This window comes from Somniosus microcephalus, chromosome 10, assembly GCF_052327205.1.
Source record: "Somniosus microcephalus isolate GS21.2 chromosome 10, FLI_Smic_1.0, whole genome shotgun sequence".
NCBI classification, from domain to species: Eukaryota; Metazoa; Chordata; class Chondrichthyes; order Squaliformes; family Somniosidae; genus Somniosus; species Somniosus microcephalus.
The window spans coordinates 135,050,830-135,077,085 of NC_140996.1; the positions used below are offsets into that span (position 1 = coordinate 135,050,830).

Consider the following 26,256-nt stretch of genomic DNA (forward strand, 5'->3'; position numbering starts at 1 on the left):
ATCTAGGAGAAAAAGAATCTGTGCGGCATCACCATTTTGCAAGTAGGTGACCTGGTGATGGAATATTTTAAGGTACTGCGTGAGTGGCAGGGCAAGGTTTCTTCCTGCTCTGCTATGGAGTGATAGGAGATTGGGGTTTGTGCTTGATGCTATCCTTCATGGTGAGTTCTCAGCTGGTTTATTTGGGATGGGGTGGAAGACAAGCAAGATGTAAAGAATTAGAAAAAAACAGATGGGAGTTATCACAGGGTATTCCCACATCTGGCTGGTTAAATTGTTGAAATGGAATGATATAGGGATGGAGACTAAAGAAGGACTTTAGGTTGGTATTTTTTTTATGAAAGACTCCATGCACAAGCAATAAATTAAGGTTCTGATGTTTAAATTAAGGTTCTGATGTTTAGACTAAATCAAGAGTTGATTTATACTATTTTATACTTGTAAGCTTACTGTATGCATTGCACTACTATCTACTTGAAGGCAAAGCAGCATTTTTGCACTATTTTGCTAGCAGGAATCGGGTAGATGTGATCGGAGTTTGGACAAGTTGCAGTATAGCCCCAGCTCTGCAAAATGTCATTTTAAAAGTGCCGAGTTTCAACTACCTAGGAACCTTTTAAAATGTAATATCTTGTCTTTTTAATGTTGATACGAAATGGATATCCCTGTCCACTCTCTCCTAATGTGAGAAAAAGCAGTGCTATGTGCGTGTGCGGAGAGATCAGTTGTCATTGCATCTAGGTGGTGATCGGACAGAGGTCAGCTTGTAATGTAACAAGGGCCTGATTGTATATCACAACAGCTTTTAACGTAGAGACTGTCCCAAGAAACTTTACGGGGCAGGAGGGCAGAATGAACAATTTGTCTAAAAGCTATTCTGGGAAAATAGGTTTTTAAAGATGGAGAAAGAAGTGGAGGTTAGGAAGAGAATTCCAGATGGTAGGGCTGAACACAAGTGGTGGCACAAACGGAGGGGCATGGGGATGCACCAGGCCAAAGTCAAAGACCAAATGGTGTAGGAGAGGACACAAGACTGAAGTAGCTAGGGTGGGACTAGGCCATGGAGGGATTTGAAGACCAGGAGGAGGATTTTACATTTACTGTACTGGGAAAGAGGGAGCTAATGTAAGTCAATGATGACAAGGGTGATTGTCAAGTGTGAGACCGGATTTTTGAACAAGTTGAAATTTAGGGCGATAGTGTGGAGGATATTGGAGAAAATGGAGTATAGTGGTGACAAAAGCATGGGTATGAGTTCTGCAGCAATGGGGATGAGAGAAGAGTGGAGGTAAAGAATGTTTTAGGGGTGGAAGTTAGTCATCTTGGTGTCGGATTGTGGGGTTTGTCGCTCAGCTTGGGATCAAACATTACGCCAAGGTTTCTTGCCGTCCGGAGCTGACTCCAAAAGTGGCAGAGGAAGGGGATAAAGTCAGTGGCAAAAGATTGGCATTTGTGGTGGCTGTGAAAGCAATACTTTGGTCCTAATGTTCAGTTGGAGGAAATTTTGAATCATCCACGACGTGTCACACGCGGAGTCAACAACACAGAAGTAGTTGTGGAAATGAGGGACAGTTCCAGCTGAGTGTCATCATCGTCCATGTGGAAGCTGATCCTGTGCCTGCAAAGACTCACTGGAGGCAGCGTGTAGTTCGATGTTTGAGGAATTCATAAGTAATTAGAAGGGTGCAGGAAAAGAGAAGCCATTGCTAGATGGGGACCAGTTACATTTGGACAAAGGAATGCTGGTCTCTCTGAACTGGACAGCAGAAGAGATATGATGTGGTTGACTGTATCCAGTGTTGTGGAGAAGCTGAGGAGGGATAATGCACAATGTTTGCAGTTACATGATGTCATTGTGATTTTGGCCAGGACAGTCTTGGTACTGTGAGCATGGTGGAGGCTGGACTGAAACAGGAGTTTGGAAGCAATGGGCACAGAGCCGGGGGGATGATGACTCATTCAAAGACTTCGAGAGGAAAAGGAGGTTCAAGATGACGTGGTAGTTGGGAGAGGTCGGATGAGTCAATGATGAGCTTTTTGAGGAGGGGGCTGATGGTGGTTTTGGAAGGTGGAGGGCAGTGCCTGAGCAAAAAGAACTACTTGCAATATCAGCGAGTGGAAGTTGGAAGTGAAAATGAAGAGACAGGAGGTGATGCTTTGGGAGGTGGGTGGAGAGAAATTGCAGAGTGATCTGAGACTGGTGGAGCATAAGTGGGAAACTGGGGTGAGGTTGAGAGCGTTTGGGAAGAGGGAGGTAGTGGCAGTGGGCGCCGTGTGGATGGTCTCGCTCTCAGACAAAGCAAAATGAGCTCTTTGCACTTGGGTGCGGTGGTTGTTCATGGAGAGAAGTAGCTGTTGGTAGTTCTCTTGGAGTAATGATTTGGGTGAGAAGAAAGAAAGACTTGCATTTATATAGCGCCTTTCATGACCTTGGGACATCCCAAAGCACTTTACAGCCAATGAAGTACTTTTGAAGCGTATTCACTGTTGTAATGTAGGAAACGCGGCCACCAATTTGCGCACAGCAAGCTCCCACAAACAGCAATGTGATAATTACCAGATAATCTATTTGTGATGTTGATTGAAGGATAAATATTGACCAGGACACTGGGGATAATTCCCCTGCTCCTCTTCGATATAGTGCCATGGGATCTTTTATGTCCACCTGAGAGCAAAAGAGACCTCGCTTAACATCTCTTCCGAAAAACGACACCTCTGACAGTGCAGCATTCTCTCAGTACTGCATTAGAGTCTGCTGGAGTGGAACTTGAACCCACAACCTTTTGACTCTGAGGTGGGAGTGCTGCCAACTGAGCCACGGCTAACATTGATGGGGCCAGAACAAGAAAAAGTTTAGATAAAAATGGAATACCCTTGTGAATCAAGATGACATCGCCCATTTCTTGGAAGGGGAATTGAGGCAATAGAATGAGCTATCTAATTATCATCCCTGGCTACATCTTCCATGCTCCAAAAGAGAGAAGTGCCCTGGAGGAAGGTGATATTCACTCTTGCCTGCAGAAAAAGGCAAGTAAATTCCATTTTTCTTCCCTCTAAGATATGGTCCACTGTCCAATGGTTGTAATTGGTACCTTGCCCAAGGAGACTTAATCATGAGTGAACCTCAACAGTGAGTGGAGCAATCTATCTGACTCGGATGTCATAGCCAAGTCAAAATCTGTACTCTCCTTGCATTCATATAAATGTACTTTAATGGGAACTGCTATATAATCAAGAATAGGAACCATGCCTGATTTTTTTTTCCCCCTCTTCCATAACCTCACTGGACTACACAATGGTGGTGCCTCTAATTCAGCACTGACCAGGGAACCTTCTTGGTATGATGGCTAAAAGATGGGGACTTTACACTTGAACCATGGTGGAGCTCTCTTCTTGGTATGATGGCTAAAAGATGGGGACTTTACACTTGAACCATGGTGGAGCTCTCTCTTCCATCAGATGTTTGAAGAATTGAGTCCCTCACTATTACAGGGGTACAAGACCCCTTGTCACTACAGAAAATAAATTAGGTAATGAGCATTTTGAAGACATGCCATCATCAGCAACTACTCTATCGCTATCCACTAATTGTATATTGGCAACTGTAAATAGTTAAGCTAATTTGTGTCAGCTTAGATTTTTGTGCTTAAATCTCTGGAGTGGGACTTGAACCCACAATGATTCTGACTCTGACGCGAGTGCTACCAACTGAGCCACGGCTGAGCAGAGCGAGCCATCATACCACTCAACGTGGTGTATCAATTAGATTATGGCTGATCTGTATCTTAATGCCTAACAATCTATCAATCTCAGTTTTAACATTTTCAATTGACCTAGCCTCAACAACCTTTTGGGGGAAGAGAGTTCCAGATTTCCACTAGCCTTTGTGTGAAGAGTTGCTTCCTGACATCACCCCTGAACGGCCTTGCTCTAATTTTAAGATTATGCCCCCTTGTGCTGGACTTACCATCGGAGGAAATCATTTATCTACACTATCGGTTCCTTTTAATCATCTCAAACACCTCAATTAGATCACCACTTAACCTTCTATACTCAAGGAGATATAAGCCTAGTCTATGTAAGCCAGGCTTCTCTCTGCGTCGGGCTGTCAAAAGCCAGTAGATAACAGTCTCTAATGGATAACTGCAGTATAACCACTCTTTAACAAATTTCCGAGACACTTAGGAGCACTTGGATGTTAGGAAGTTCATGCATTTTGGAAGTATGTGGGCTTTCTTTGCCCTCACTGCCCCCCCCTCAGTAATTAATATCTTGAATAGTTCAGAAGTGTGATCCATAAATAACTACAGTTCCACTTGTTTGAGGTAACAAAAAGCTGCATTCAAATGAGAGCCATATAAAATTATTAAAATCTGGTCAGAATTTCCTGTGAATTTGCACCTAAAGACATGTGCAAGTGGGACGTAAAGCCAATTTCTGGTGTGAAAGATTGTGGAAATTCAGGTTTAAGTGTATTCTGCACATACTGCGCCAGGATGCATCATGGCTCATTATAATGGCTCTGCCCGCATGCAAATTTTCTGTAATTACGCTGGTTCAAAATGGGTGTAGAATTACGTCCAGCATTTTATGCACAGCTTGAAACAGTCATACTTCTGGGTGTTTTATTGTGATTTTTTTTTAAGCAATTTGAAAAAATTATCCTGAACACTCTTTTCTGTATCTTTGATTGCATTTTTAAGGCATCAGTGTGAGTCACATTAAAAATTGAGAAGTTTCCACAATTTTCTTAAACATGCCTAATGTGCATGACCGTTTGATTGCTTCAAACTTAATTTTCATACTTCAAGAAAAAATATATGGTGCGAGTTCCGCACATTCTTTGGGACTTAATTGTACTGGAAACTTCACGATATCCGGCACTGACGGGACCGGCGTGATGCCGACCTATGAAAACTTCCGGACAGACCAGCGCTAATGTTGAAGGATACGGAGGTTTTCATCTCCGTATCTGACAACAAACACTGTTGCTTAGCAACAGCTTGTAAACAGTCAGCCCGTACCTTGGAAGTGTCTCTGTAGCTTAGCAACAGCTTCAGAGAGGCTTTCCAGAGACTGACTGTTTATAAAAAAAAAAAAAAAATGCTAGGAGAAGAAAAAAAAAGAAAAAAAACATAACAAAACGGCTGCTGATTTCTGCCGTTAGATCGAGGTTTCCGGACATACAACCTCCGGATAAACCAAAGTTTCCTGTAAATGCTGATTTCTGCTTGTTTATGCCGATTTTTATGTTCCAGCATATATTAGAGATTGGCAGGAATTGTCAGAAAAAGTGGTACGATGACGGTGTAAATTTCAGCGTAACATGCTGATTACACCCCCACAGGAAATTCCAGCCCCTTGTGCTTACAATAATGGTGAATTTTTGTTTTAATGTGTAATGTAATGCTTTGATTTTAGGTATGTAATTACACTTTCCTTTGTATTAAATGTCACTTGGCGTCAAAGTCTTAGTTCCACAGTTGCCGCATTATTGGTCACCCTTTACTGCCCTTGACATCTTCCCGGTAATATGAATGAAATAGGAACTTGCTGTTTGAGGAATTGTGAACAAGGATGCACTATTTACTAGAAATAAAACTTATATATGTGATCTTAAAGTTTTGCAGGCAAGCATCTATATTTGCATTAACATTAGCTCCTGAAGTAAACTATAACAATATTTGCAGATGTGAATTTTCTGGTTTAAATAATGGACACACAATTAACTTTAAATAGTGACTGTTTCAAAGTGTAATGAATTGACTGTCCATATTACAGTACATATTTTTGTTTTCCTTTAGTTGCTTGGGAGGTTGTAATTTTGTGTTAATATGCAAGATTAATCATGCTCACCAGAGTTAATTGCGTATGGTTTTGAGCTATATGTTTTGTAAGTCTTGGTTCTGAGCCTTTCTATTGATCAAATTGAGAACTGGACCCGTGACTACAGAAAGTGGATGATCTAGGGCTGTTGGCGCAAAAGAACTTTGTTATAAATGCCACGGTCAGTCACTTCCCTACAATGTGTGTATATATAGGGATAATCCAGAATGATCTTTTTGATTCCCCCGCCCTTTAAGAAGAAAGCCAGTTTGACTGGCTACTAAAGTTAGCATTTGTGGGATTATGACCCCAATAATATCTGAGATAGTACGGAGTTATACTCTTGAAGGCTGCTGCTAAGTAAGTATGTGGCCAGTGGTTTTTTTTGCTGGGGTGATACACTACCAAATGTCTTGCAAGTGGCCAGATTAGGGCTAGCTTCATGCTAAATCACAGTTTAGTAGCAACATTTAATGCTGATTATCTGTGTGCTATTTTCCAAATCTTAGTGACATCTCAAGTAATAGTTTCATATTGTCAGATATATTTACTTGCATTATAGGCACCATTTCTTCGAACAAAAAAAATCCGTTTGAATTGAGAGTACAGCCTATATCCTCCATAAGCAAGGAGTTCCTTTTGTACACAATAAAAGATAGTTTACAGTTGATTCAGGGGTCTGCTACATTTTTGGCTATTTCTTCCCTTCTTACTCCTAGACTTTCTGGCTCTCCTATTTTAGGTCACTCTCATAGATGAGTCCCAACTCCGTTTGTCTTGAAGAGTAGCTTCATTAGCTTTGATATCTTGATACGGTTTCGGTATTGTGCCCTGGATAAGAAACCTTTCTGCTGATTTGCTTTTAGCTTCTGAAATTGTACTTTACTTCCATGGGATCGCTCCAGTTTTTGGTAAAGATAAGAGCCTCACAACTTAAAACCTCATTTTAAATTTAGTGAATGTATTTTACAGAAGACAAGCAAATGAATAAACATCATATTTTTACAGCAGAAATCCTTTTATTTCCTTTGAAAACAAAAGGTTGCAATCTAATGTTAAGCTATTCTCTTCTAAAATACTTGTATATGCACTGATATTTTTCTTATCACTGTGGGAACTGATTTAAACTTAGACTTCTACCATCTTCTGGGATTACATAGCAATTACAAAATGGAAATACTTTTCAGCTCAATCATTCCAGGTTGCTGTTTATCTTCCACACGAGTAACAGTCCAAGTTCCATGTGTCCACCCTGTTCTCATTCTGCCCTCCTTCCCCAATGACTGGATGCTTCCTCACTCCCTGGGGGGAAGGGGGGTTGGGGGGCAGCGTGTGGGGAATGGGAACACACACAAGGCGCCCCTCCTTCACTCCCCTGGAGAATACTAAACTGGCTCTCCAACTTCATTTAGCCCAATTAAAATCTCTGTTCTGCTCTAAGTATCACTGAAAACAGTTACTGTGACATCGTATATTAAATAATCAATCAATTAATCAACTTTATTGTCATTGTTAGTGCACAAGTGCAGTACAACGAAATGTAGGCTTGCGGCTCCCGAGAGTGTACATTTAGATTAAAACATTTAAAAATTCAACATTCATTTGGCTTGTAATACATTAACGTAAACATAATAAAGTGCATTGACAGATGTGCAGGCTTTAGAGTTTATTTGTGGAGTTCAGTAGGATGACAGCCCTGGGAAAGAAGCTGTTCCTAAATCTGGTCGTTCGGGTGCGAATGCATCTGTATCGTCTCCCAGATGGCAGGGGGGGCGAACAGACTGTGGCTGGGGTGGGTAGGGTCTTTGATGATGGTCCGTGACCTCCGTAAACAGCGTTTCTGGTATATGTGCTCTATGGTCGGTAGCCGGGTGCCGGTAATGCATTGGGCAGTTTTGACTACCCGCTGCAGGGCTTTCTGGTCATAGTAGCTACAGCTGCCATACCATACTGTGATACAGTTTGTCAGGATGCTCTCTATTGTGCAGCGGTAAAAGTTAGAGAGGATCAGGGGTGACAGGTTACATCCCTTCAGCCTCCTTAGGAAATATAGGCGCTGCTGGGCCTTCTTCACCAGAGAGGAGGTATTGAGGGACCAGGAGAGGTCTTCCACAATGATTTCCTTGGTTTTCTTGATGTTAAGGGCCAGGTTGTTATCGGCGCACCACTTCACGAGATGCTGGACCTCCTCCCTGTAGGCTGACTCATCGTTGTTGGTGATCTGGCCTACCACCGTGGTATCATCCGCAAACTTGATGATGGTGTTGGAACCATGAACATCCACACAGTCGTGGGTGAAGAGGGAGTAGAGGAGGGGGCTCAGCACACATCCTTGTGGGGCCCCCGTGTTCAGGGTCGGGGGGGGGGGGGTGGTGTGGTTACCTAATTTGACGACATTCAAAATGGTTTGGTGGTCGGGGGGGGTGGGGGTGGTGTGGTTACCTAATTTGACGACATTCAAAATGGTTTGGTGGTCGGGGGGGGGGGGGGGGTGGTGTGGTTACCTAATTTGACGACATTCAAAATGGTTTGGTGGTCCTGAAAATAACTGAAGAATTTATACTGTCTGTTTGAAAGGTACGCAGGAACAGGAGTAGGCCATTCAGCATCTCAAGTCTGCTTCATCATTCAATTAGATTCTGGCTGATTTGCAACTCAACTCTACCTGCCATTGCTCCATATCGCTTGATACCAATGTTCCCCCTAAGGTGCGTGGCCGGGCAACAATCAGGAAGTCCCACGCAGACTACTCGCCAGCTGCTGCTGGAAAAGATACTGCACATGTGAGGTAATGCAGCAAATTTAAAAGGACCGCACGCCAAAAAAAAATTAGAGGGAACATTGGTTGATACCCTTATTTAACAAAAATCTACTCTGTCTTGAAAGTTCCAATTGTCCTAGCATCCACAGCTTATTGGGGGAGAGAGTTCAAGATTTCTACTACCCTTTGTGTGAAAAGTGCTTCTCGAGTAGAAATTTTCTCCAATTAAATATCGGGAAGACCAAAGCCATTGGGCTGGATTTTCCGACCCCCACGGGTGTGTACAAGGTGCAAAACGCATGTGCTGAAACCCGGCACTAGCGATCTGTCAAGAGTTCTCTTGGCAGATCATCTGCATGCCAAAGAAAAGTGCCTCCGCGGGTGGAGATTTGCACTTTTTGCACAACTTCCGCCCGCTGAAAGCCTGGCAAAAGCAGCTGTAAGGCCTGCTTTTACCAGCATAAGAGTTTTTAAAAAATAGAAAAATAAAATTTGATCACTAATTTATAAATTAAAAATACTCTTTTTAAAAAAAGGTAAGTTTATTTTTAGCCCCATAAAAACATTTAATTTTTCCCCCCAAAAATTAAATTTTTGTTTACAATGCCATTTAATTAAATTTTAATTAATTGTAAATGTAATTTTTTAAAATTTAATGTTTGTGTTTTTAAATGTGATCCCCATTCATACTTTTGACAGTTCTGTCCGTACAGAAATGTCAAAAGTATGAAGTGGGATTCCCTTCTTTCATTGGTTCGCCCGGGCCATGTGATCCCAGGGGTGCTTGCGAACCGCATGCGCCCCTGGGATATTTGGGCCTCTACTCATTTTGAAGAGGAGAGGCCCAGGATCACAAGCCTCGGGATCTATGGAACTACCAGGTAAGTTCGTATATTTTTTTCCGATCGGAGGCACCCGCCTGCAGGAAGCTTCTGATCTGAAATTCAGGGCCATTGTCTTAGGTTCACGCCACAAACTCAGTTCCCTTTCCACTGATTCGATCTCTCTCGGCGGCAACTGTCTAAGGCTGACCAAGTCTGTTTGCAACCTTGGTGTCATATTTGCTTGCGAATTGAGCTTCCTACCCTCCCATCTGTTCTATCACTCCAGACCCACAGCAATGTGGTTGACTCTTAACTGCCCTCTGAAATGGCCTAGCAAGCCACTCAGTTGTAACAAACCGTTACGAAACACAATAATAAGAATGAAACGGGGTGGACCACCCAGCATCGACCTCGGCACCGGCTACGGACACGGCAACTGCACACCCAGCCCAGTCAACCCTGCAAAGTCCTCCTCACCAACATCTAGGGACTTGTGCCAAAATTGGGAGAGCTGTCACACAGACGAGTCGAGCAACAGCCTGACATAGTCATACTGACAGAATCATACCTTTCAGCCAATGTCCCAAACTCCTCCATCACCATCCCTGGGTATGTCCTGTCCCACTGGCAGGACAGACCCTTCAGGGGTGGTGGCACAGTGGTATACAGTTGGGAAGGAGTGGCACTGGGAGTCCTCAACATTGACTCTCATGGCTCCATGTCAAGTATGGGCAAGGAAACCTGCTGATTACCACCTACCGTCCTCCCTTAGCTGATGAATCAGTACTCCTCCATGTTGAACACCACTTGGAAGAAGCACTGAGAGTAACAAGGGTGCAGAATGTACTCTGGGTGGGGAACTTCAATGTCCATCACCAAGAGTGGCTCGGTAGCACCACTACTGGCCGAGTCCTGAACGACATAACTGCCAGTCTGGGCCTGCAATAGGTGGTGAGAGAACCAACACGAGGGGAAAAACCTACTTGACCTTGTCCTCCCCAATCTACCTGTCGCAGATGCATCTGTCCATAACAGTATTGGTAGCAGTGACCACCACATAGTCATTGACATCAAGGCAGCATTTGCCAGAGTGTGGTATCAAGGAGCCCTAGTAAAACTGGTCAATGGGAATTGGGGGGGGGGGGAAATGCTCCACTGGCTGGAGTCATACCTAGCACAAAGGAAGATAGTTGTGGTGGTTGAAGGTCAATCATCACAGCCCCAGGACATCTCTGCAGGAGTTCCTCAGGGCAGTGTCCTCGGCCCAACCATCTTCAGCTGCTTCATCAATGACCTTCCCTCCAACATAGGGTTAGAAATGGGGATGTTCGCTAATGACTGCAGTATTCAGCACCATTCACAACTCCTCAGACAATGAAGCAGTCCATGCCCGCATGCAACAAGAGCTGGATGATGTTCAGGCTTGGGCTGATAAGTGACAGGTAACATTCGCGCCACAGAAGTGCCAGGCAATGACCATCTCCAACAAGCAAGAGTCTAACCACCTCTCCTTGACATTCAACGGCATTACCATCGCCGAATCCCCCAGTACCAACATCCTGGGGGTCACCATTGACCAGAAACTTTACTGGACCAGCCACATAAATACTGTGGCAACAAGAGCAGGTCAGAGGCTGGGTATTCTGCGGCAAGTGTCACGTCCTGACTCCCCAAAGCCTTTCCACCATCTACAAGGCACAAATAAGGAGTGTGATGGAATACTCTCCACTTGCCTGGATGCGTGCAGCTCCAACAACACTCGAGATGCTCCACACCATCCAAGACAAAGCAGCCTGCTTGATTGGCACCCCATCCACCACCTTAAACATTCACTCCCTCCACCACTGGCGTACCGTGGCTGTAGTGTGCACCATCTACAAGAATACTGTGCAGACCCAATCAATCCTCCTAGGTGCCTTGGATTTATAACTGGGATGACTCATTGGGCAGCAAGTACTGCAGCTTGGATGAGTTGGATATTTTAATACTTGAATTTTCCTGGCAGCCCAGAAATCCTCTTTAGGACACTCTGGTGATCCCAATTATGGGGGACCTCACTGCAGCAACTTGCCAAATCTTCTTCGACAGCACTTCCCAAACCCGCGACCTCTTCCACCTGGAAGGACAAGGGCAGCAGGCGCATGGGAACACCACCACCTCTAAGTTCCCCTCCAAGTCACACACTATCCTGACTTAGAAGTATATCGCCGATCCTTCATCGTCGCCGAGTCAAAATCCTGGAACTGCCTACCTAACAGTACTGTGGGCGTACCTTCACCACACGGACTGCAGCGATTCAAGAAGGTGGCTCACCACCACCATCTCGAGGGCAATTAGGGATGGGCAATAAATGGTGGCCGTGCCAGCGACGCCCACATCCCATAAACGAATTTTAAAAAAAGTGCATTTCCACCTTTTGTAGTATTGCCTGTCTGCCTTTACCCCAACTCATCTGCTGCTGAAATCCTCATCCTTGCGCTATATAAATATAAGTTGTTGATTTTGTTCCTGAAGGATCGAGCTCTAATTTTAAGATGCAGTATAATGTGGATAAATGCGAGGTTATCCACTTCGGTGGCAAAAACAGGAAGGCAGATTATTATCTGAACAGCAATAGATTGGCAGAAGAGGAAGTGCAACGAGACCTGGGTGTCCTTGTGCACCAGTTGCTGAAGGTAAGCATGCAGGTGCAGCAGGCGGTTAAGAAGGCAAATGGTATGTTGGCCTTCATAGCGAGAGGATTCGAGTACAGGAGCAAGGATGTCTTGCTGCCGTTGTACAGGCCCTTGGTGAGACCACACCTTGAGTATTGTGTGCAGTTTTGGTCGCCTTATCTGAGGAAGGATGTTTTTGCCATGGAGGGAGTGCAGCGAAGATTCACCAGACTGATACCTGTGATGGCAGGAATGACGTATGAGGAGAGATTGGGTCAATTGGGCTTGTATTCGCTGGAGTTTAGAAGAATGAGAGGGGATCTCATTGAAACTTATAAAATTCTAACAGGACTAGACAGACTAGATGTAGGAAGGATGTTCCGATGGCGGGGAGTCCAGAACCAGGGGTCATAGTCTAAAGATAAGGGGTAAGCCATTTAGGACAGAGATGAGGAGGAATTTCTTCACCCAGAGAGTGGTGAACCTGTGGAATTTTCTACCACAGAAGGCAGTTGAGGCCAACTTATTAAATATATTCAAGAAGGAGTGAGACATATTTCTTAAAGCTAAAGGGATATGGGGAGAAGGCAGGGACAAGGTACTGAGTTTGGATGATCAGCCATGATCTCATTGAATGGCGGAGCAGGCTCGAGGGGACGAATGGCCTACTCCTGCTCCTATCTTCTATGTCCCCTTGTTCTTGATTCCCCACCAGAAGAAATAGTTTCTCTCTACCGAGCACCTTGATCACATTACCTATCAATCTTCTGTACTCAAAAGAATACAAGCTAAGTTTATGCAACCTGTTCTCAAAATGTAATACCTGATATTCTGGTGAATCTGTGCTGCACTCTCTCCACGGTCAGTATATCCACCCTGAACTGCAGTGCCGAAAACTGAACACTGCTCCAGATGAGATCTGACCAAGGCTGTATATACAACTAAAACATAACTCCCTCCCCTTTGATTTCCACCCCCCCTTTAGTTAAAGGCCAACAAGTTATTAGCCTTTTTTTTATACTTGCTGCCCAATGAGTCATCCCAGTTATAAACCCAAGGCACCTGGTAGGATTGATTGGGTCTACATAGTTATCTTGGACGACAGGGTGAACCCAATGAGCACGATAGCCAACCCCTTTCCAGTAAACGATCAGTGAGGTCCCCCATAATTGGCATCACCAGAGTGTCCTAAAGAGGATTTCTGGGCTGCCAGGAAAATTCAAGTTTTAAAATATCCAACTCATCCAGAACTCCTCTGTCCACATCCAAGCTGCATAAAATTCAAAATAACAAACAGAAAATGCTGGAAACACTCAGCAGGCCAGGCAGCATCCGTGGAGAGAGAAACAGAGAATGCTGAAAGGGGAGGTGAGGGGAAGATGCGTTTGCTGGTGGGATCACGTTGGCATTCCGAAGGGACCGCTCCCTCTGCGACACCTTGGTCCACTCAGTCACCCCTAACAGCCCTTCCCCGTCGCCCGGCACCTTCCCGTGCAAGTGCAGGAGATGCAACACCTGCCCTTTTACCTCCTACCTTCCCACTGTCCAGGGCCCCAAACACCCCTTCCAGGTGAAACAGCGATTTACTTGTACTTCTTGCAATTTAGTATACTGTATTCGCTGCTCACGATGCGGTCTCCTCTACATTGGGGAGACCAAACGCAGATTGGGCGACCGCATTGTGGAACACCTCCGTTCAGTCCATAAAGGTGACCCTGGGCTTCTGGTCGCCTGTCACTTTAATTCACCGCTTCACTCCCACTCTGAGATCTCTGTCCTCGGCCTATTACATTGTTCCAATGAAGCTCAATGCAAGCTCGAGGAACAGCACCTCATCTTTCAATTAGGCATTTTACAGCCTTCTGGACTCAACATTGAGTTCAACAATTTCAATCTATAACCTGTAGGGGGTGGCGCGTGTGCCCAGTCAGTTATGCCCATGACTGCCTGTGAGCGGTTCGAATCGCTTCCACACCCCTGGGTCCTAGACACCGGACTTGGGTGCAGGCGGCGATACAGAAAAATCGAGTAGACAAGTGGTTTGGTGTAAGAAAACTAAGATTTTATTAAAACAGAAATAAAACACAGTCTGATGAGAAATTACTGGTAAACAATTACAGGCATAAACAAATAACTACTTATACAGGCCATGGGGAACACACGGCACATCGAGGGAAAAACAACTACATTAACAATCCCCTTCTCCTTATTCCACCCCCTATGCCTAACTAGATTAAGCTATGAGGGGCCAGGAATTCATGCTCACCAATCCAAGGCCTGTTGCTTTAACAGTTGCGAGTTTTGAGGTTTGGTCTCCTGTCCTTTGGGGTACTCCATCGGCATGTGGTCTCGGCGCGGTGCTGGAGCTGTTGCTGCGACACACCTTTCCTCTCCTCGGCTACCGTCGTCGTCTCGTCGCGATGGGTTCTCTTTCTCGGGCGGTCGTCGGCAGTAACGTCGCGTTTGTGGGACGGTTGGCAGTCTTCACTGCTTAGATTTTTCTACCCATTCTTGGAACGCCGGTATATTCGTCTAAATTCTTCCCCAAACGCCAGCTTATAACTAGGCATTTGGCTTTTATCAATGCGTCTTTTGCTGCCCTTCTCTGCTCTTGTCGGGTCTTTACCTTGTTCTTCATCTCGTTTCGTGGCCCGTGTGACCTAGGTGACTTTGGACTCGGGTCTCGTTCCCCTCTCCGCGATTGGTATGGATGTCCTTGGCTGTATTAACCCAATGCGGGGAGCGAGAAGAGAACCCGCCACGAGGCCAGGGCACGAGTACAGGCGGCAGCAGCCCAAGAGGTCAGAGTTGAGAGAGCAGAGCAAGAGAGCGATTGCTACTGAGGGCCTACAATTATGCTCCTTCCGAAGGCCCTAATCTGCACGCCTAATCAGGTCAGTCAATTGTTTAACTTTTGGCAGGCTGTTTTAAATGATTATACCAATCTAAACTAACTGGCTTTGGATGGCCGTTTATCGCACCTAATGGCCTGATGTCCGAGTTGTATTGTCAATACATTTTAATCGGCCTGTCCAGCCTTGGTGGCTTCCTTAAGCTGTTTCCGATTATTTATGCGGACAAACTAATGGCCTCATGCTTAGGCCTAACTGGGTTGATCTGTTCCAACCTAACGCAATGCATATTCAGTGTTTGCCTAGCTGTCTGGCTTTTCAAACACAAAGTCCTTTTCACAGAAATGCATTTTAAGTTTCGATTTCCCAAAACTGCCTGCTCTGTGCTGCAGAGTCCAAGCTTTTAAAAATCTTGCAGGCTTTTGGTCACGAGGTGCGGACGCCATCTTTTTGGGTACCCTTTTTAAATTGTCCATGCAGGGTCCCTTTTATTAATGACCTTGGGGGAATGTGGGAATTTTGCAAATCTTACAGCAGGAAAAATGGGGGCAGGGGTTTGTATGATTTTGCCATTCCCATATACAACATTTTATCTTTCCTGCCTCTTACATAAGCACAGTATGTTCCTTCAATTCCTTCCTCCCCACCCCCGTCTCTGCACCTGCTTAATATCTGTTACATCTCCAGTTTTTTCCAGTTCTGATGAAGGGTCCCAGACCTGAAATGCTAACTCTTTCTCTCTCCACGGATGCTGCCTGGCCTGCTGAGTGTTTCCAGCATTTTCTGTTTGTTATTTCAGATGTCCAGCATCCGCAGTATTTTGCTACTGCATAAAATTCAGTTCACTTCTTCCTTAATCTGTGTTGACCTCCATATGTTCCTATCTCAATTACTTGAAAATCCTCGTCCTTGTCAAATCCCTCCGTTCTCTTGCCCTTCCCTACCTCTAGAGCCATTGCAACTCTATGCCCCTGCCTGTTTTCCCACTGCAGATTTACTGTGGGTTTTCTCTTCCACATTCCCCTACTTTATCATCGGTGACAACCTTCATCCATTTTGTTGTGCACTTTGAAACTCCATCCACAAAACCTTTCCCTTGCTCCACTTCCAGCTTGTAAATGTTCCTTTATACCTACCTCGGCCAACTCCCATAGTTCCATTCCACACTTGCTCCAGCTCAGGTCTGATCCCAAACTTTGAAGCACCTTGGGTCTTTTTGTTACATTACATTAAAGGCACTTTGATGGTGTTGATTTACTTTTGAGGTTTTTTTTGCATGGTTTTCTCATTCCCATTTAAAGGACAAACTGCATAGGTTCAGGAAAAATGGTGAAATTTAACCAAATGAGAGACTTTTAGGAAGGCATTGCCAGTGTACTACAATTTTTATATACTTGGATATCCAGAAAGCTTTTGACCAGGTTTCATTACACTAATTAATAACTTGGAAAAGAAGTCACAGAATAGAAGTTAACCTAACACTGAATAGAAGATTAGTTCAAAAACTGGAAATGGAGTCTAGTGATAAATGGGAACTTTCCAGGTTGGGAACAGGCTATAGGTGGGGTACCCCATGGTTGATGGAGAGGGCAGCTTTGCTATATTTGACATATGAGTAAATTTTTGGTATTACCCATGTATAGTCTGTGGTGTGGAAAATGGTTAATCTTTTACCGAGGCCCTGATGTGAGGTGCAAGAATTTATATTTCTGGTCTGAAGAAGCACTCGCCCATGTCTTGAACTCTCAAACTGCCAGTTGTCTCCTGAGTGGCTCCTGGAGCCTTCATGAAGGAAAAAGACATGACAACGAATGAGAAAGTTATACAGCATCTGGTGCAAAACCCATACTAAGTGAGATGGGCTCCTGGATGGCTTTCAGACCACTTGGCTTTCGTGCATTGCAGAGCTGACTCCTGAAATATCACCAGTTACTCATTGATATCAACAACTTCTATTTATGTAGTGCCTTTAACGTAATAAAACGTGCCAAGGTGCTTCATAGGAATGTTATCCAAAAAAAAATTCAAGACCGAGCGTGAGATATTTTTGGATACTAAGGGAATCAAGAGATGGGGGGATAGTACGGGAAGGTGGAATTAAGGTAGATCAGCCATGATTTATTGAATGGCGGAGCAGGCTCAAAGGGCCAAATGGCCTACTCCTGCTCCTTGTTCTTATTGATGCAGTTTCAGGTGCATATCATATGAAAATGGTAGTACAAATATGAAGTACTGAAGGTAGCAAGACAGGTGGTTAAGAAGGAATACAGGATACTTTCCTTTATTGGCTGAGGCATACAATATAAGAGCAGGGGGGTTATGCTTGAACTGTATAAAACACTAGAGTACTGTGTACAGTTCTGGTCTCAACAGCACAGGAAGGATTGCACTAGAGATGGTACAGAGGAGATTTACGAGCATGCTGCCGGGACTGGAGAATTCTAGCTATGAGGAAAGATTGGATAGGCTGGGGCTGTTTTCTTTGGAACAGAGGAGGCTGAGGAGAGACTTGATTGAGGTGTATAAAATAATGAGTGGTCTAGATGGAGTGGATAGGAAGGACCTATTTCCCTTGGCAAAGAGGTCAATAACCAGGGGGGCATAGATTTAAAGTAATTGGTGGAAGGATTAGAGGGAGTTGAACATAAGAACATAAGAATTAAGAGGAGTAGGCATACAGTCCCGTGCGCCTGCTCTGCCATTCAATAAGATCCTGGCTGACCTTCGACCTCACTCCACTTTTGCCACCTTATCTCCATATCCCTTGATTCCCGAGTCCAAAACTCAATCTATGTCAGCCTTGAATATACTTGGCATCCACAGCCCTTTGGGGTAGAGAATTCCAAAAATTCACAACCCTCTGAATGAAGGAATTCCTCCTCATCTCCATCTTAAATGGCCAACCCCTTATCCTGAGACCATGCCCCCTAGTCCTAGACTCCAGCTGGGGGAAACAACCTCTCGGCATCTGCCCTTTAGAATCTTGTATGTTTCAATGAGATTACCTCTCTAGAGTTTAGAAAAATGAGAGTATAGGCTCAGTCTCTCCTCACAGGATGACCTTCTCATCCCAGGAATTAATCTAGTGAACCTTCATTGAACTGCCTCTAAGGCAAGTATATCCTTCCTCAGATAAGGAGACCAAAACTGCACAGTATTCCAGGAGTGGATGCACCAAGCCCTGTACAGTTGTAGCAAGACTTCCTTACTCTTGTACTCCCTTGCAATAAAGGCCAACATGCCATTTGCCTTACTAATTGCTTGCTGTACCTGCATGCTAACACTGTTTCCTGTACGAGGACACCTAAATCTCTCTGAACACCAACGTTTAATAGTTTCTCACCATTTAAAAAATATTATTTTTCTATTCTCCCTACCAAAGTGAATAACCTCACATTTCCCAACATTATACTCTATCTGCCACCTGTCTATATCCCTTTGCAGACTCTGTCCTCCTCACAGCTTACTTTCCCACTTTACTTTGTATCATATTATATAATAATTTTAGTTAATATAAATAGTTGAGGCCCAAGCACTGATCCTTGCAGCACTCCTAGTTACAGCCTGCCAACCTGAAAATGACCCGTTTATTCCTACTCTGTTTTCCGTCCGTTAACTAATCCTCTATCCATCCCTGCTAATATATTACCCCAAACCCCATGAGCCCTTAGCTTGCGTAACAACCTTTTATATGGTACCTTACCGAATGCCTTTTGGAAATCCAAATATACAACATCCACTGGTTCCCCTTTATATACCCTGCTAGTTAAATCCTCAAAAAAACTCTAATAAATTTGTCAAACACTATTTCCCTTTCATAAAACCATGTTGACTCTGCCTAATCATATTATGGTTTTCTAAATGCCCTGTTACCACTTCCTTAATAATAGATTCTAGCATTTTCCTGTACTATGAGATTACTAATTAACCCTATCTCATTACACAATACAAGATCTCAAACAGCCTCTTCCCTGTTTGGTTCCCAGATATATTGTTCTTGGAAACTGCCCCTAATGCATTCCATGAACTTGTCCTCCACACTACTTTTGTCAATTTGATTTGCCCAGTCTGTATAACGATTAAAGTCCTCCACAATTATTGCATTACCTTTTTTACAAGCTCCTATTATTTGTTGATTAATGCTCTGTCCAACGGTACAACTACTGTTAGGGGGCCTATACACTACCCCCCCCAGTATTTTCTGCCCCTTATGTTATCTCTAGCCATACTAATTCTACTGCTTGATCTTCCGAGCCAAGATGCTTTCTCACTACTGTCCTTATGTCATCCTTTATTATCCGGGCTACCCCAACCCCTCCTTTTCCATTCTGCCTGTCTTTTCAAAACGTTTAGTTCCCAACCTTGGTTACCTTGCAACTATGTCTGTGTAATGGCTATTGATCAAAGCCATTTATCTCTGAGCCACTAATTCGTCTATTTTGTTACGAATGCTTCGTGCATTCAATTTTAACTTTTTATCATTATTCCCTGTTGAGAACTTTTTTCACCCAGAGGGTAGTGGGGGGTCTGGAACTCACTGCCTGAAATGGTGGTTGAGGCAAAAACTCTTTAAAAAGTACTTGGTTATGCACTTGAAGTGCCATAACCTACAAGGCTATGGACCAAGAGCTGGAAAGTGGGATAGGACTGGTGAGCTCTTTTTTGACCAGTACAGACACGATGGGACAAATGGCCCCCTTCTGTCCTGTAAATTTCTATGGTTCCAAGTACAACTTTACATTGATCAACCCAGGCAACTGTGCACTCTTGTTTTTCAATGCTTTTGTTTACTATGTTGGTGATTTTTGGTTTTGCATTCCTTGCTCTTAACTTTTGAATTCTTTATAACTCTTGATTTTTGAATTCTGTCTTAACTAATTTCTATAACACACACAAAAGCAAAAAACTGCAATTGCTGGAGGTAAAGTAGGGCATTAAGCTTCTGTGGAGCGATCAGATAAACTAATGTTTCAGGCATACAATCTTCCATAGCAACTTGGAATTAGAACAAAGTTGGGGGGGCGGTGGGTGGGAAGCACAAGCGGAAGTAATTCGCTTAAAGTAAAAGCCGTAAATTGTTACATGACTTAAGATGATGTTTACAAGAGGCAATGGACAGAGGCATTAAAGATGGTAGAGGAACAAAATGTGTGAGTAGCTTAGGCAATCGAAAGAATCCCGAAGATGGTTTGAAAGCCTGTAAATCATGTCTGAAATTAAAACTGAAGTTGGTGAAAAAGGACCGGGTCCACTTGGCCTGAAAAAAGGAAAGCAAGCCAAAGAAATAAGTCCTTTTGGAAAACTGAGAAGGCAGGGGAGAGAAGATGGAAATCCTGTTGGAAGTGGTAGAGATGATTTGGCAAATGTGGAAAATGTTGGAGGGTTAGGACAAAGGGAACCCAATCACAATACCCAGAAAAGGGGCCAGCAGCGAAAGCAGAAGGATGGGAAATGGGACTTATTGGAAAATAGAAGCACATGGTATTAAAGGGACGGTGGTAACTTGGGTATGTAATTGGCTAAGGGATATGAGACAGAGTAGTGGGAAATGGATATTTTTATCACTAGAGAGAAATATGCAGTGGGGTCCCTAGGGGTTGGTATGAGGACTATTCCTTATATATAAATGACTTGGGTATAGGGAGTACAATTTCAAAGTTTGCAGATGATACAAAACTTGGCAATGTGGTAAATAGTGAACAGGATAGTAGCAGACTTCAGGAGGACATAGGCAGACTAGTGAAATGGGCAAATGTCATTTAATGCAGCTAAGTGTGAAGTGATGCACTTTAGGAGAAACAACATGGAGTGGCGGTATAATCTAAATGGTACTATTTTGGGGGGGGGTGGTGGTGGTGGGGGTCGGTCCATATTCACAAATCTTTGAAGGTGACAGGGCAAGTTGATGAGGTGGTTAAAGCATATGGGATATTTGGCTTTGTAAATAGGGGCATTGAATACAAAAATAAGGAAGTCATGCTAAACCTTTACAAAATCTCTGGTTAGCCCTCAGTTGGAATATTGTGTACAATTCTGGGTACCACACTTTAGGAAGGATTTCAAGATCTCGGGGGAGGTATACCAGGATGATACCAGGAATGAGGGACTTCAGTTATGTAGAGAGATTGGAGAAGCTTGAACTTTTCTTTTCGAAGCATAGAAGGTTAAGGGGAGATCTAATAGAGGTATTCAAAATTTAAGAGGGGTTTTGATAGAGCAAGTAGGTAGAGACTGTTTCCTCTGGCATGTGGGTCATAGATTTAAAATAATTGGCAAAAGAACTAGAGGGGAAATGAGAAAATTCTTCACACACAGGGTTAAGTTCTGGAACGCACTACCTGCAAGGGTAGTGGAATCAGATTCCATAGAAACTTTCAGAAGGCAGTTGGACATGTGCTTGAAGAGGACTAATTTACAGGGTTATGGGGAAAAAGCTGGGGTGTGGGACTAAATTGGGTAGCTCTTTCAAAGAGCCGACGGTCATAGGCTCCATCAACCACAATGGAGTGGGTGTTTGCTGATTTTTTTTTCTCTGTGCTGATGAAAGGCTGTTTACCTGAAGCGTTAACTGTTCTTTCCACAGATGCTGACTGATTTGTGTGTTTCCAACAGTTTCTGTTGTTTTCATTTTCTATAAGCTCAATGGTAATACTTTGGCCTCTGAGTCAGAAGGTTGTGGGTTTAAGCCCCACTCCAAAGCTTTGAGCATGTATTGAGAGTGCGCTGCACTGTCTAAGGTGCCACCTTTCAGGTGAGACTTTAAACTTTGGTCCCATCTGACCTCTCTGATACTACATTCAGATGAGATGTTAAACCATCTGCCCCCTCAGCTGGATGTAAAAGATCCCACAACAGTATTCAAAGAAGAGCAGGGGATTTTCTCTGGTGTCCTAGCCAACATTAATCCATTAATCAACATATAAAACAGATAATCTGGCCATTTATTTGATTGTTGTGTGTGGGATCTTGCTATGTGAAATTTAGCTGCTGTTTCCTGATATTACAATGGTGACTATACTTCAAAAGTACTACTTTGGCTGTAAAACACCTTGGGACATCCTAAGGTGTGAAAGGCACTATAAAAATGCAAGTTCGTTCATTTTTATGTAATGGATCCCATGGCACCATTCAAAGAGGAGCTGGGGAGCTCACCTGGTATCCTAGCCAACATTTATCCCCTAACCAGCATCACTAAAACAGATTATTTAGTCAGTTATCTCATTGCTGATGGGGGATCTGGCAATGCACAAACTGGCTGCTGTGTATTCCTATGTAACAACAGGGACTACACCTCAATAGTACCATGTTGCCTGTGAAGTGCTTTAGGACAACCTGAGGTTGTGAAAGACATTACATAATTGCAAGTTTGTTCTTTCCCTTAAACTTTGTTTTAGTTTCCCTCTTTGTGCATGTCTTTGTTTTACTTTTGCTCTCTTCTCTTGTCTTGCTCTTTTTGCCCTCCTTTCTCTTCTCGCTCTCATTTATCATCTCTCCCCTCTTCCTCTCGTGTATGTGTGTGTCTCTCTTTCTCGTATGTCTCTCTCTCTCCCTTCTCACATCCTCCTCTCCCTCTCATCCTCATCGCTTTATTCTCTCTGGGCTCATCTCATCCACAAGCCTCACTTGCTGCTCTTCAACCCAATCTCCATTAAACTGCAAACCATCCACCTTTCCTTCCTGGCCCCAATGCTTGTAAATAGTTTCCTCTCCCTTTCAAAACTGCCATCATCACTTCCCCTCAATCAAATGCACTTTCAACCTCTGTTATTGCAACCTACTACCCTATCTCCAACATCCTTTCTTCTCAAGTCTCCGAAACTGTTGCTATCTTTCCAATCTAACCTTTTCTCCTGTAACTCCATATTTAAATCTCCAGATTTGCGTTTCTTGCACAGCACACCGATGGGCCTAACCAAAGTCAAACATGACCCCATTCAGAGCGTGTCCATAGTGTATTATCCCCCCTCAACTTCTCTACATCCTTTGATATGGTTGACCATGCTCTCCTCCATTGTAAAGTTTAATGGTATTGCCCTCGCTTGGTTTCACTTTTATCTGTCCAATTGTAACCAGTGAATCTCTTTCAATTGCTTCTCTTCCCACCCCTACATCATCATCACCAACAACATCATCATCTAATTTCTTGAAGGTACTTTTTGGGACTTAAGTTGGCTACATTTGGAGCAGATATGATGGGCAATAGAGGATATTCATTTTGAGCACTCTGATTTCACTTAACAAAAAGAGCCATCATTGCTTCTTGAAAACCAGTCCTCTGGGAGCAGGGGGAAGGTTGGTTCTGCACCAGCATTTCCAAATATGTAAAGCTCTCGTACATTTAAAGGAATTGGAATTGCTTTAGGAAAAGTGGTGTGCAAAGGCATTGGTTTCAATGCAGTTCACTATGTATCCTGACAAATTACAATACTCTTTTTGGTATAAACCTTCACCAGTGGGAGGGTGGTTGCAAAACTGGAAATGTGCACCAATATCTCCTGAATGAGTTGAGATTTTTGCCTTCCAGTTTTGCAAGCATAAACAAGTGGAGCTGGTAGGTTTGTGTTTTATGGTGACCCCTTGAATATCTGAATGATCCGCAATGCAAGGGACAATGCTGGTAGGTTTGTGTTTTATGGTGACGCCTTGAATATCTGAATGATCCGCAATGCAAGGGGCTCAATAACAAGCAAAAACTGAGGGCAACCATGTTGACTGGCCTACCACGAGCTAAAAAGCAGCAGACTTGACACCATTTGAGATGCAACTCTTAAGCTTCTTCAACATTCTTTGCTTAAACAAGCTGCACAAGGAGATTAATGTTTCATGGTGTGGAGGTCACAGAAGTAGGTGCGCTATTCATCTCTAAGCTGCAAATGTTGTTTTATAATGTCAGTTGTCTGAATGTGTGTGCTCTTTGAGACAATCCTGGTGGAAACTAGTGCCCCAACACTCCAATACATTGTGTTTCATGGCATAGTGCTCTTTTTCTACAGTTTGGTATACTGCTTTAATTTCTTAGTATAATATGTAATTATACTTTAGTACCAATTTGTTCCTATGCTTCCATTTTCTTGGTCAATTTCTTTTTTTGTGTTTGTGATGTATAGGGGATCTGAAAATTCAAATCATAAAAGTTTATATATTTTTAACATCTATCTGGAGATGTATCTGATAACTTTAGATGCTAGTTTGCAATTCCCAGGCTATTGAGAAGGTAATCCTTCCAGTCAGGCATGCAAAGTGTCATTTCACAGGAATTATTATTATTCTCCAAATACATTTTCATTGAAAAATATGTAGAAATCACTTGGCACAAACTGAAACAAAAACAGAAACTGGTGGAAACGCACAGCAGGTCAGTCAGCATTTGTAAAGACAAGTTAACATGGCTGGCATAGAGCCCTTCATCAGAACAGTAGTGTGTTCTTGGCATTTTCTATTTTTGTTTCAGATTTACAGCATTTGCAGTTTTTTGCTTTTTACTTAACACCGCCTGCTGGCTTTGTTTTGAAATCTGTTCAGTTAAGCTATGAAACCAAGCAAAAAAAGCTGTGAATGCTGGAAATCTGAATCAAAAGCAAAATGCTGGAAACACACAGCCGGTCAGTAGCTATGGGGAGAACTGACACAACAACATTTGAGATGTAGACCCTTTATCATAAGTTAAGATAAGATGCACGTGGACATGTGCAAATAAGCTGGGGCCTCACACCAAAGGGAATCTCGGGGAAACCATGTGTTAATTTGATGAGCATGGACATTTTTTGTCCTCCTGTCACCCGTTTTCAGCTTCAAAACAGCGTGCTCCCCGTTCTTCTACCACTAGCACTACTGCACCATATATAAAGGTGGAGCTTTGAGCCTCCATGGTAGATTCTGGTGATCATAGAATGGTTACAGCACAGAAGGAGGCCATTCGGCCCATCGAGCCCATGCCAGCTCACTGCAAGAGCAATTCAGCTAGTCCCACTCCCCGCCCTTTCCCCTGTAGCCCTGCAAATTTTTTTCCTTCAGGTACTTATCCAATTCCCTTTTTGAAAGCTACGATTGAGTCTGCCTCCACCATCTTTTCAGGCAGTGCATTCCAGATCATAACCACTCGCTGCGTAAAAAAGTTTTTCCTCATGTCGCCTTTGGTTCTTTTGCCAATCACCTTAGATCCTCCTTATAAGTATTATATTAGGGATATTCATCAGTATTTTCAGTAGAATTAATAACGTGTCTTTATTTTTGTATATGAGGGAAGAGCAGGTGTTAAACATTGTGGAAAAACAACCCAAGCTACTGGATTGTCTATTGCTACTGTTTTAATAAACCTGTTTTTTGTAGTATATAACCTAAACTACAGTCTTTATTGTGAGTCCTAGATAATTCCAAATTAATGCCTAAAAATGTAACTGTTTCTTGCAGCATTTCACTATTCCAGTCTCTTATTTATTTGCCACCTTGCTTTTGATTTTTATAGAAAGTTACTGTAACTTTATTGCTATTTCCAAATATGTGTCTATTGTTGCAAAAATTAGAGAGAAGCATAGGTGGAGGCCTACGGTTTGCTGAGTGTCAGCCGTGGCTCAGTTGGTAGCACTCTCTCTCTCTCCTCTGAGTCAGAAGGTTGTGGGTTCAAGTCGCCACTCCAGAGATTTGAGCACAAAAAATCTAGGCTGACACTCCAGTGCAGTACCGAAGGAGTGCGGCATTGTCAGAGGTGCCGTCTTTTGGATGAGACGTTAAACTGAGGCCCCATCTACTCTCCCATGGGTGGGCATAAAAGATCCCATGGCACTATTTCGAAGAAGAGCAGGGGAGTTATCGCCGGTCTCCTGGCCAATATATATCCCTCAATCAACCTTACTAAAAAAATAACAGATGATCTGGTCATTATCACATTGCTGTTTGTGGGAGCTTGCTGTCTGCAAGTTGGCTGCCACGTTTCCTACATTACAACAGTGACTACACCTCAAAAGTACTTCATTGGCTGTAAAGTACCTTGGGATATCCTGAGATCATGAAAGGCACTATATAAATGCAAGTCTTTCTTTCTTACAAGGTCAATATTTCAGGATGCTATGAAAGAGTAAAAGAAGTCTAGATTAGTTGAAAAGTAGTAAATTAAATAGCTGAGCTTGAGCTTCAAATGTCACGAGTGTAGGAGGCTTGAGTTTGGAGGTTACTGTTCATTTGTTTAAGTGCTTCAGAAATCCTCATGAGGAATGTGAGGAGAATTCTACTGAAATTGGCAGCAGTTGGAGACTAATGTTTTTAAATGTGTTGTGCTATCCAGATGTACATTTTGGGTAGTTGTACATGTTTAGGGATATAAATGTTTGTGCTAATGCCTA

The 26,256-nt window shown here is 43.3% G+C and overlaps 1 protein-coding gene across 7 annotated transcripts in view; it reads left to right on the plus strand.

Moving 5' to 3' along the window:
- dlg2 (discs, large homolog 2 (Drosophila)) overlaps positions 1–26,256 on the plus strand; it is a 1,642,261-nt gene that overhangs the window by 2,402 nt on the left and 1,613,603 nt on the right. The gene's annotated exons all lie outside the window — the stretch shown is intronic.